General features: G+C 36.2%; 1 protein-coding gene across 1 annotated transcript in view; it reads right to left on the bottom strand.

Annotated features, from left to right (window-relative positions):
* The window catches only part of DPP10 (dipeptidyl peptidase like 10), a 1635137-nt gene that overhangs the window by 1220302 nt on the left and 402598 nt on the right, over positions 1-12237 (bottom strand). The gene's annotated exons all lie outside the window — the stretch shown is intronic.

The raw sequence follows: 12237 nt of genomic DNA, 5'->3' as shown, positions 1-12237 counted from the left end.
CGATGTTCACTCTTGCCATCTCCTGTTTGACCACTTCCAATTTACCTTGATTCATGGACCTAACATTCCAGGTTCCTATGCAATATTGTTCTTTACAGCATCAGACTTTACTTCCATCACCAGTTACATCCACAGCTGGGCATTATTTTTGCTTTGGCTCCATCCCTTCATTCTTTCTGGAGTTATTTCTCTACTCTTTTCAAGTAGCACATTGGGCACCTACCGACCTGGGGAATTCATCTTTCAGTGTCATATCTTTTTGCCTTTTCATACTGTTCATGAGGTTCTCAAGGCAAGAAAACTGAAGTGGTTTGCCATTCCCTTCTCCAGTGGACCACGTTTTGTCAGAACTTTCCCCTATGAGCATCCATCTTGGGTGACTCTACACAGCATGGCCCATAGTTTCATTGAATTAGACAAGGCTGTGTTCCATGTGATCAGTTTGATTAGTTTTCTCTGATTTGTTAGTAGTTGTGGTACATGGGCTCAATAGTTGCAGCTCCTGGGCTCTAGAGCCCAGACTCAGTGGTTGTGGCACAACTACTTAGTTGCTCCACGGCATGCAGGATCTTCCTGGACCAGGAATTGAACCCATGTCCCTTACATTGCCAGGAGGATTCTTCACCACTGAGCCACCAAGAAAGGTAGAATGCTACAGACTATTTGTCTCTTCACCACCACCTCCCCTTCCTAAATTCTGGTGTAGAAACCTGTGATAGTATTTGGAGGTTGGGCTTTGGGGAGATGTTTAGGAAGTGAGGGTGGAGCTTGGAAAGGAATTAGCAAGCACCCTTATAAAGAAACCCCAGGAAGCTCTCTCACTCTATCTGCCATGTGAACACACAGTGAGAAGACAGTTGTCTTTGTACCAGGAAGAAGGGGATTTCACCAGACACACAGTCTACTGGCACCTTGATCATGACTTCCCAGGCATCAGAGCTATGAAATAAGTGCTGTGTAAGCCACCTGGTCTATGTTATTTTAATTATAGCAGCCCAAACAGCTAAGACAGGAAGCTCATTAGAGATGTCTGTTTCTAACAGCCATGATATGTATGATGCAAACCCATGAGAAGTCCTAGGGAAAGCTAGAACAGGATGAGTGCAGCCATTTCTAGCACAGTGCTGCCTATGGCATAGAATTACAGAGCTTAAACATGGCTTGTTGATTTTTAACATTACGAAGTATTTCAAAAAGTAGATGAGACTATGGTCATCAGAAACAATACAATTTACCCAATTCCCAGAGAGTGTGTTCCTTTTGCTTCTGAAACAAAGAACATCTTAACATATTTTATGACCTGTATTAATTGTTTTTAATCCAATAATACAGTACAGTTATATACTACAATTTATAAAATATTATATTTATATATATATGTAATATTTTGCTTTTACAAAATTTTGATGGTAGAAGATATTACACCTAGCTTTTTAGAAGTTATGTGAAATCTGATCTTTAAAGAGTCTTTTTGGCTACTACAATGTCTTCTATAATTATCACTCTGTCTCCTCTCTGATGACTTAAATTTCTTTTTCAGACTCACTGTGCCCAGAGAGATTTCTCTACACATATGCCTCTCAACTACTCATCAGTCTTATATTTTTGCACTAACTTTGCTTAATATAAATCATTGAAACTTGAATGTATCACTTTAAAACTTGCTCTAATATAAAGTATTTTATTTACCCAACAAACATTATTGAACATTTTCCTTTTTATCATCACAGGTAAGACCCATGAAATAGTTATTGATTGCTAGTAAACTGAAGCTCTAGTGAAAAAAAAAAGGTTGTGTTTTGTAGTGTTTGCCAGTTTCTGAGATATAAATACTCCCACCATAGATGATTTCAAGCTGAAAAAGATTTAAAAAATAACTCATAGAATTCTTGTATATATAACAATCAGTTCTCCCAAGATTATGTATGCCAACTCCATCACACCACTGGCAGTGCTAATTCAGATCCAGTGCCAGTTCCCAAGGAATTAAGGAAGACAGGCATTCAATTTAAGAAAGTTACATAAGATTGGGTAATGATTGCTGTAATGAAAGTGTGTACTAGAAACAGAGCCATCACAAGGGAAAGAATGATCAATTATTGGAGGGATGAAAGTCAAGGAAATTTTCTTTGACAAGATACTTGAAGTTCTCCAACTTTAAGTTGAGAGTGGGTTTTTTTCCTTCCTCCACATAAGCAGCAAAGATCATTCAAGCAGAAGGAGTGGTGTGCTCAAAATGTGACCTGCATGGTGTGATTGTTTACCCAGGGTGCAACAGGAAGAGTTGCCAAATAAGGAGAAGTAAGTCAGGCATCAGATCACAGAGGACTTTCCAAGCTCTAACTGCTATCTAGACATTCACTCCATTAGATGAACTCTGTGACAACTAAGATATAGCTACAGCTAATTTTTGCTCTGAAACTTTAACTCTTTATCTATATTTACAGCCATATCTAAAGTCAGTGTGTTTGCCTTCATATCGTTAAAACTCATCTCATCTGTCAACCCCTCTGGGAAAACATTCCTCATCCCTTCTCCTCTAATGCCCATTCTTTCCTGTATCATGCATCCAATCACAGGGAATTTTATTTCCTTTGGGTAATTTACATATGTCTTTGTGCATTTATTACTAACAATGTGCATTTATTTGCATAGCTGCCTCTGTTTTTTATCCAAAGTGGTAGTTCCTTGAGATCTAGGGTGCCTTTTTTCATTTTTGTTGCCAGAGCCTAGAACAGTGCCTGATAGACTGGAGGTCCCCAATATTTATGAATTGTATTGAACTGATGGTATGCTTATTGATTGTAATTCAAAAGGTTAAACAAAGCATGCTGGGATTCTAATTGTTGGAAATATGAATATCTTCTGTCTTCATCTTTCTAATAAAACATGCTATATATTGGTTTGGCTAATAGCTTACAGAAACCATGAACTAACTCTTTGGTCAACCCAATACTTAGAGGGAATGAGTTCTAAGAGTTCATATTAATAATATTTAGAGAATAAAGACTTATCAAGCCTTTTCTGCCTGCTAGAACTTTTATTCTACCTGAAACCCACCCAGTGTAAGCTCAGCTCAAGCAACATTATATGGAGACTGGTATGAAGAAGGAAGATTTCTTGAGCAATAGCTTCTATGCTTAGATCCTAGAGGCACATACTCCTGGTATATGCCACTTACTACTAATCTTTCTTTGGACATGTTGTAGATTTTAGGTGCTGCATGTATAAAATTGGGACTATAATAATACATAGATTATAAAGTTACTCTGAAGACTAAACATGATGCTGCATATATAGTGTCTGCCCACTAGTCATGTCTCTATTCATGCTATTAACTTATTATTGTATCTTACGTAAGCAAGGGTAAGGATCAGGACCCAGATTGACTGAATTCAAATTCCACCTCTCCTACTTACTGGTTGTGTCACTTTAGTTAAGTCACTTGACCTATCTAAGCTTCAGATTTCTCATCCCTGAAATGGAAATAATAGCAGTAACTATTATGAAAGAATGCAGATAGAATTAAATTATGTAATATGAAGAGTTTGAAACAGGATCTGGACCCATAATTAATAGGAGATAAATTTAAGAGATAGGTTAGCATTACATCAAAGAAGTAGTTGCATTTCATGCTTCAGGAAAATAAGCTAACCTCTGTAGGGCTTCTGCTATATTTTAAAAATTCTCTACTATTACTGATGTCATTTGTGTGTATTGCATGTGTGCATAGTCGTTCAGTTGTCTCTGACTCTCTGTGACCCTATGGACTGTAGCCCACCAAGCTCCTCTATCCATGGGATTTCCCAGCCAAGAATACTGGAGTGGTTTGTCATTTCTTTTTCCAGGGGATCTTCCCAGCCCAGGGAATGAATCTGTGTCTCCTGCATTGGCAGGTGGCTTCTTTACCACTGAGCCACCTGAGAAGTCTGTTACTGATATTACTTGGTTATTACTATTGCTAATTCATTAACAGGCTATTGGTGAACATCTCAATGAACTTAGAGAGCATGTATCATTATTTGCAATCATGATAAACAATGTCATATTTTGCTTCATATTATTCTCTAAATTTTAAAACTATGTTCAGTATTTTATAAACATATTTTAAATTTTCTTGTAAAAAATGTGAGCTGGTATTAGGGTACAAATTTATTTTCCTTAAAACTATTTGACTATAACACAATTTCCCCAAACCTCCTATCTCTTTATTCAATTTATTTCTCTAATAAGGAAGCATGCCTTGAAATTGCTTTCTCTCGTTTTTCCCTATCAGAAGTCCAAATATGTTGCTCTTTAACAAACATGGTAATAAAAGCAAAGCCCCAAGGCTCCACTTACTATTATGCAAAGACTGGTTATAGAATGCAATTCTTGAAGAACATTTGCTTGCCTAGAATCTATTCAGGGCTCAGGTAAGAGTGTCAATTTCATCACACTTGTCTCTTGATCATTATAAAGTATGAACTTCTTGAAGAGAGAAATTCTATTTAATCATCCTTGGAACTCTCATTCCTGGCACAGAATATGACCCACAGTGGGTGTGTTTAATGAATAAATATAAATACTTGATACTTTTTAGTCACTGAGTTACTGATGTTCAATTTTCATTTGACTTTTTTTTTTTTTTTTTTTTTGGTGCACTGGCAGATGACTATTTAAAGAACAAGCAATAAAAAATGGGGATTGTATCTGTATGAATCACTCTATGAGTTATTTGTATATGGATTTCAGTACATCTTATAGCTAGGCTTTGTAGTGATTTTCAAGGGACCTTGGTAAGTTCAAATTCCTAAAATCAGATCACAAGTCTATATTGCTTTTTTATGGAAATGCAAAGGCCTTAGAAATGTGCTAGGAATGCAAATGCTTGCTTTGGTTTCCAATTATACTTTGCAAGATAAAGGACATTAATTTAAGATGTGTTATGCTTAGCTCCTTTGGGGAGAGGGTGTGGAAAGAACTAATGTTTATTGATCCTGCATTAAGTGCAAAATCCATTACATATGTTCATTTAGAAAAAAAAAATCAGGTTTATTGAGCTATAATTTACATAAAGTAAAAGACCATGATGATTTTTGACAAACGTGTACAGTTCTGTAACCACCATGACAACTGAGACAGACAACAAATATATCACTGCCAACTTTTGCTTGTCTCCTTTCTATGAACTTCCTATCTATACTGCCAGTCACTGGCAACCATACATCTGATCTGTGCCTAAGGTTTTGCCTTTTCAGGAATGTCACATTCTTGAAGAAATTATACAGTATACAGTCTTCTGTCTGGCTTCTTTCACCATATGTTCTAATATAAGTATTACTAGAATCCTATGAGATAGGTGTTGTTAATCTCATTTTATAGCTAAGAACATGAAGGCTTAGAGAGTTCAAGCAACTTATCCAGGTATTGATCTCATACCTAAAGTTCTGATTGTCATTGTTGTTCAGTTGCTAAGTCATGTCCAACTCTTTCGTGACGCCATGGATTATAACCTGCCAGGCTCCTCTGTCCATGGGATTTCCCAGGCAAGAATAACTGGAGTGGGTTGCCATTTTCTTCTCCAAGGGGATCTTCCTGACCTAGGGATTGAACATATGTCTCCTGCACTAACAGGTGGATTCTTTACCACTGAGTCACCAGGGAAGCCCAAAGTTTTGATACAATAATCAAGTTCTATCATTTAGGTATTTGCTCACATTCAGTTGATGCTGGTATAGTGGAACATACATAAAAAGACTAGTGGAGCCACCTTGTTCTAGCATCTTAGAATATAGCCTAAAAGGTGCTTAAGAATTGATGAGGAGGAAATTCCCTGGTGATCCAGTAAGGACTCAGTGCTTTCACTGCAGGGACCAGGGTTTGATTCCTGGTCAGGGAACTAAAATCCCCACAAGCTGTGTAGCACAACCAAAAAAAGAAAAAACTTTAGTTGAAGGGTAATTGCTGTACAATATTGTGATATTGTGTTGGTTTCTGCTATACATTTTTTTATCAAAAAAAGTAATGAGGAAAGCAATGTATGATTAGCCATCTTGAGATGTTCCTGAAGCTCTGGTCTACCTGACTCTTAAAATGAGATTGAATCAGAACAATAACGTTTGATTTCACTTAAAATAAGGTGGAAAACTCGAGAAACACACACATAGATAGTAAAATTAATCTACAGAGTACAATATTTACAGGGAAACCTCTAATTATGTCAATGAGAATGACATAATTGTTTACCAGCCAGGATATATGAATTCCTCTGTCTGATAAAAGCCTAAGTAAAATATTAAAATATTTAAAAATATTAAAGAAAGCATAATAAATGAGAGAAAGAGACAAAGACGTGGGGATAACATATTGATACTATAATGTTTTTATGGTCCTCTACTCTAAAAGATAATTTTACCTCCCAGCAAAGAAAATTAGAAAAATCTTGATGTAATATGAGAATTGGGGAGAAAAAAAAAGTTCTACCAGGAGAAATTTCCAAGGAAGCAGATTACTTCCTACAGTACTTTTATCCCCAGGCCACTACAGAAGGTCAATGATAATCATCAAGTAAGATTAACTATTCAGACCTCAGGAGGAAGAGTTCTCTTCTAGAGTTAATTTTACTTGAACACGATCTTTAACACTTCTATAGTGGCCTGAGGATGAGGCTATTATAAAAAGTAATCTGCTTCCTTGGAAATATCACAAGTATTTCTTATGTGCTATATGCTTAGACCATGGGACTTAACATATTTTTTTAATTAGACATGTTTAGTATTTTATTAGCCTTAAATAAAATTAAAATTATGCATGTCTATGGAATTATACAATTCTTAGAAATATTCGAGGGATTAAAAATCACATGCTGTACTTCCTATTTCAACTGAGAAGGTCAAGTGGCAGGCATTAAACAAGTGGGTTTCCCCCTGTGCTAGGAAGCTGTTTCCTTTCCTTTACTGACATATGAGTGCTGTTATTAAATATATATGGAGATCCTTTCAGAAATACCTTTTTTGTTTTTTAATTCAAGATAGCATCTTCATGAATTCTATTGCATTCTTTGAAGCAGCAGCCACATATTGACCTTGTGTTTCTTAAGTCATTTATTCTCATGAGGATGAATGCTCTGGTGACCCTCAGTGCTGAATGAGGAAGAAGACAATGAACCAGACAGACAAAACAATGAAGTGTGTTCAGGTGGTTCAGTCCAGGTGAGCAAGGATTTACTTCTGGGGAGGGACTGATGCGTATCTGAACATGGCTTGAATCAGCACTCTGCACACTCCTGCAGTTGGACTAATGTGGCCCACAGCCAAAATCTTCATTGCAACAAGTTCTGGTTGTAACAAGTTGTCAGCTTCCCCTTGGTTAACATCTAAGGCATGAGGAGCCAATTCTCTGACAAAGTTCAAGTTTGATTTTCGTCAGTTATTGATGCTCCCAGATTTTTTTTTCTCAACATATTCTAGATGAATTAGCTCTGAAGAATGACACAAGCCACAATTACAACATCATCCATAAGTGTTTAGAAGACTACATAAATGAAACTTAACATTGATATCCAAAGTTCTCTAGTATACCTGACACTAAAACAGTTTCCCCTTTACAGTGATTTTTTTTTTCATTTTATTTTATAACTTTTTCTTGCTAAATCCCATCAAGGAGACAAAGCTGAGACAGAATTTTTCTTTCAGATTTTTTTGATATGTGAGTAGTTCTTTAAAACCCGATTGCTACATGTAGGAAAATGACCTACAAGTGGGAAAACAGGCAAACAGAAAAACTTCTATAAGCATGACTCAGGTTGCAAAAGAAATTCAGAGCAAAAGATGGCATTGCTATTTAAGGCCCAAATTAAACTTTAATGAAAATATTTTCCTATCTTGTCTAATGTACAGACTCTCTCCTCTCAACTACACAAACTTGCAAGTACTATCCATCTGCCAATGTAGGACAGTCAGGAGACTCAGGTTCAATCCCTGGGTCAGAAAGATCCCCTGAAGAAGGGAACGGCAACCCACTCCAGTACTTTTGCCTGGAAAACCCAGCAGACAGAGGATTCTGGCAGAATACAGTCCAGGGAGTCGCAAAGACTCAGGCATGACTTAGAGACTGAGCATGCACTCACTTCCACTCAGGCAAGTATTATGTCTTTCTTTACTGTTTACTTGTTAGATGTAAATTACATTCCTTTACATGAAATTACTAAATCAAGGGGAAACCTTTTTTTTGTTGTTGGTTTCAAATATACGGCTAATTTTCTTCTGCACAAATTGGAATCAATCCACACTCTCATCAACATTGTGTAAACAATGTGCCTCGTATCTCTTATCTGTCCATGAATCATTACTACTAGCCTCTATGTACAGTCTTATTCTAATTCAAAATGTAATGTCATCCCTAAAAATAAATTAACATTGTCATACAATAATATTGTTGAGATTTTTTTCCTTCCATAATCTATATCACCTCCCTTTTCTCTACTATGACAGAACCTCCTAGAAGTGTGAGACCCCTCAGCTAAAACCACTGCACCAGAGTCACTCTGGCTCTTTTTCTTTCTTCCTTCTCACTCACTCCTCCCCAGGGAAGGAAAAATGCTTTCCATAGGACTTGCTGACTTTAGGGGAAGAAACCTGGCTTGGGTGTTTAGATATTTTTGCACTCTGCCTTTTAGAAGTAAGATGCTAACTGACAGGCCACTGTTCTCTAAGTGTGGTGAAAGGCTTTGCTCCTCTTAGAGAGAACTGCAATTTTCTAGCATCACCTACCATTGAGATCAGATGGTTGTTTTGGTCTAATTCAAAGGTCTGTATCTGTCTGTGTGTGTGCCCATTCATGTCAGACTCTGCCACCCCATGGATTGTAACCTGCTGGGCTCCAGTGAGCTAACTCCTTAGGCTGAAGATTTAAATCCTTATTTTCCGATTAGTTCATCAGAAGAACTCTTGACATTTTAATCTCAATCAGTTTCTCTTTTCCAATCTCTTAATTGCATGTAAAGTTGGAAGATCAAGAGTTTATGTTTCCTTAACCCTCTATGTGTGTGTATGCATGCATGCTGATGCATATATTTTCATATGAGGAAATATGCATTCTTTTACATGGGTATTTATATTTCTATTGGTTACTATTCAAATGAATCATACTCTAGTAATGGGAACACATTTGAGCTACTGAAAATTATTAGTGACATAAAATTTGACCTATGTTCTGTTCACAGGATCCTACAAGTAATACTAATTTTCTCTGACAGCAAAAGCATCAAAATAAAGCTTAGCAACTTGTGCCCACCATGCTTTCTCTTGCAGAATACGTCCTTTTCAACTTGAGCCTTAAAATAATTTTATGGAGGGATGAGCAGTATTAGTTTCCCTGTTTAAAAGATGAGGCATTTTAGGGAAATGGCAACCCACTCAATACTCTTGTCTGGAGAATCCCAGGGACGGGGGAGCCTGGTGGGCTGCTGTCTATGGGGTCGCACAGAGTCAGACACGACTGAAGAGACTCAGCAGCAGCAGCAGCTATATTTTTGGTGGGGATAATGTAAGTTGGTGCAGCTACTGTGGGAAAAAGTATAGTGGTTCCTTAGAAAACTAAAAATAAAATTGCCATTTGATCCAGAAATCCCAGTCTTAGACATATATCTAGATAAAACTATAATTCAAAAAAATACATGCAGCCCAATGTTCATAGCAACACTATTCACAATAGCAAAGACATTGAGGCAACGTTAAATATGCATCAATAGATGAATGGATAAAGATGATATATACACATGCTGCTGCTGCTAAGTCACTTCAGTCGTGTTCGACTCTGTGCGACCCCATAGCAATGGACCACTACTCGGCCATATAAAAGAACAAAATGATGCCATTTGCAGCAACATGGATGCAACTTGAGACTATCATACTAAATGAAGTCAGTCAGAAATAGAAAGACAAATACCATATGATATCACTTATACATGAAATCTAAAATATGACACAAATAAATCTATCTATGAAACAGAAATAGGATCACGGATGTGGAGAATAGACTCACGGTCGCCAAGATGGAAATGGGTTGGGAAAAATATGAAGTGGGAGGTTGGCATTAGAGTGTATGTGTGCTCAGTCACGCAGCTGTATCTCGCTCTTTGCAACCCCCTGGTCTGTATGTAAGCTTTCATATATAGAATGGATAAATAACAAGGTCCTACTGTGTAGCACAGAGAACTATACTCAATATCCTATGATAAACCATAATGGAAAATAATGTTTATATATACAAGTTTAATCCATGGAAATCTATATATGTTGTTTATTACTGTAAGTCTTTCAGTTGTGATGGTTTATATCTTCAGTGTTGATTACTTTGCTTTATGCTGTGAACTCAGATTTGGTTAAATCTAATCTGTGGGATTCCTGAGAGCCAAAAATAGAGATTTCTTCCAGGGGGGACTTGGATTGCTCCTGAGGCCACCAGAGGGCCCTGACCTGTGATCACATTAGCCCTCTTCGAGGGTTTGAAATAAGGGCAACTGCCTCAGTTTCACCTCCAGCATTGTAAGTGAGACCCCCATGCTAGTTTACTAAACTCAACACTTATAAATACCATAAAGTAAACTAGAGTTTCTAAACTTCTTAACATTATTATTATTATTTTAAAGTTTTAACTGATTATTGTTGGTATGGACATGTTTAGGCCACTGGAGAATTCCCTTTTTCTCTTGAAATTTTAGAAATGTAGTAAAACATATGTTTGTCAAATTAAGCTAAGATTTTTATTAGCTCTAATAGCGGATTTTCAGAAGTATATGGCCTTGACTCCATCTCCCATATTTGTTATCATTCTCCCTTAGTAGTGCTTTGGTATTCACATAACATGTACTTAATAAATGAACAAAGGAATAAGTTAATAAAAATGTATATAAATGACTCAATTCATAACTTCTTGGGGGTGTATCAGGATCACATTCAAACAGTCTTAGTAAACTTCCCTTCAAAAAACTGAGTGAAGCTATAATTATTTAACATCCAAATTCCATACATACTACCCAACACACATATCTACATTATTTTACCATAACAACAATAAAATTGTTATATGATAAAAATAGATCAAAACTGTAAAGTATCATTTTTTAAAAGCTGATGGTAGTCAGAGGTTAACTTACCTGTGAAACAATAAAAATCAAAAGAAAAAACTGAAAATGTGCCATGTTTCAGGCCACTGACATTTTTAATGTATAGAGTTGGTGATTCCTGATTGAAATACTGACCCAGTATAGACCAATCATTTGAAACTATGTTGATTCAAGGGCTAGAATTATACCTCTGCAATCTAGACAGAGTATTTGTTACATACTAAAGCCTAAACCCCTCAGGGTCACAGAATATAGCATATTTTTTCTTTCAATATTCTTGCTTATTTATTCAGTATAATGAAGTCTGTTCTTCTCTATAATTATACACATAAATTGAAAATTTAAGTAAAAGAATTGCATTGATAGTTTTCAGATTGGAATACTTTCCAACTCTATCTAACTGATGATTTATTTAATTGTTGTTTCCTTTCTTAATATACCAAAATGTTATTCATATGTAGCAACAATATATTTTAAGGCAAAGTAAATATAATCTTCTTTATATTTATTTTGGTAATTTTGATGCACGATTGGCCTTCCTGGGGACAAATAGCATTAATTAAATAAAGCTTTACATCATAAACAGAAACGCAAGTACTTGTGATCTACTGATCTGTACACATCATTTGAGTGACAAGTTTAAGCAGTGCTATAGATTCAGTTCTATAAAAGGTCTGAAAAAGTTATTTTTCCTCACTAGGAACAAACTTTACATTTTTTAATTGTATGGCTGAATCTCAATGCTAGTAAAATTCAGATCAAAACTGGGTCTTATTTTTCCCTCGGAGTAACTCGACTAGAAAGAAATCTGAATGTAATAGAACCATGATAAAAAAAAAAAAAAAAGGAGCAATTTAAGAGGCTGGAAATTGCAAGAAAATGAAAAACACAGTGAGATATGTCAAGCACAGCAGTATAAATAATATCAAAATATGCAGTTTTTCAGATTAAACGAAAACTGTCCTTCCAGTTTTTGATGTTGACTGCAGCACCATTTAGTAATACAGTTTGAGACACCCAAGTGACTATTTAAGTAGTATTTACCAAAAGGAGTTGCATAAAGATGCAGGTCTTTGATCCTCACAAACAGTTTTTAGTATCTGATGTGCTCTGTGGAGTGTTCCAGG

This window comes from Bos taurus, chromosome 2, assembly GCF_002263795.3.
Source record: "Bos taurus isolate L1 Dominette 01449 registration number 42190680 breed Hereford chromosome 2, ARS-UCD2.0, whole genome shotgun sequence".
Lineage (NCBI taxonomy): Eukaryota > Metazoa > Chordata > Mammalia > Artiodactyla > Bovidae > Bos > Bos taurus.
This window is presented reverse-complemented; position numbering and strand designations above follow the sequence as displayed.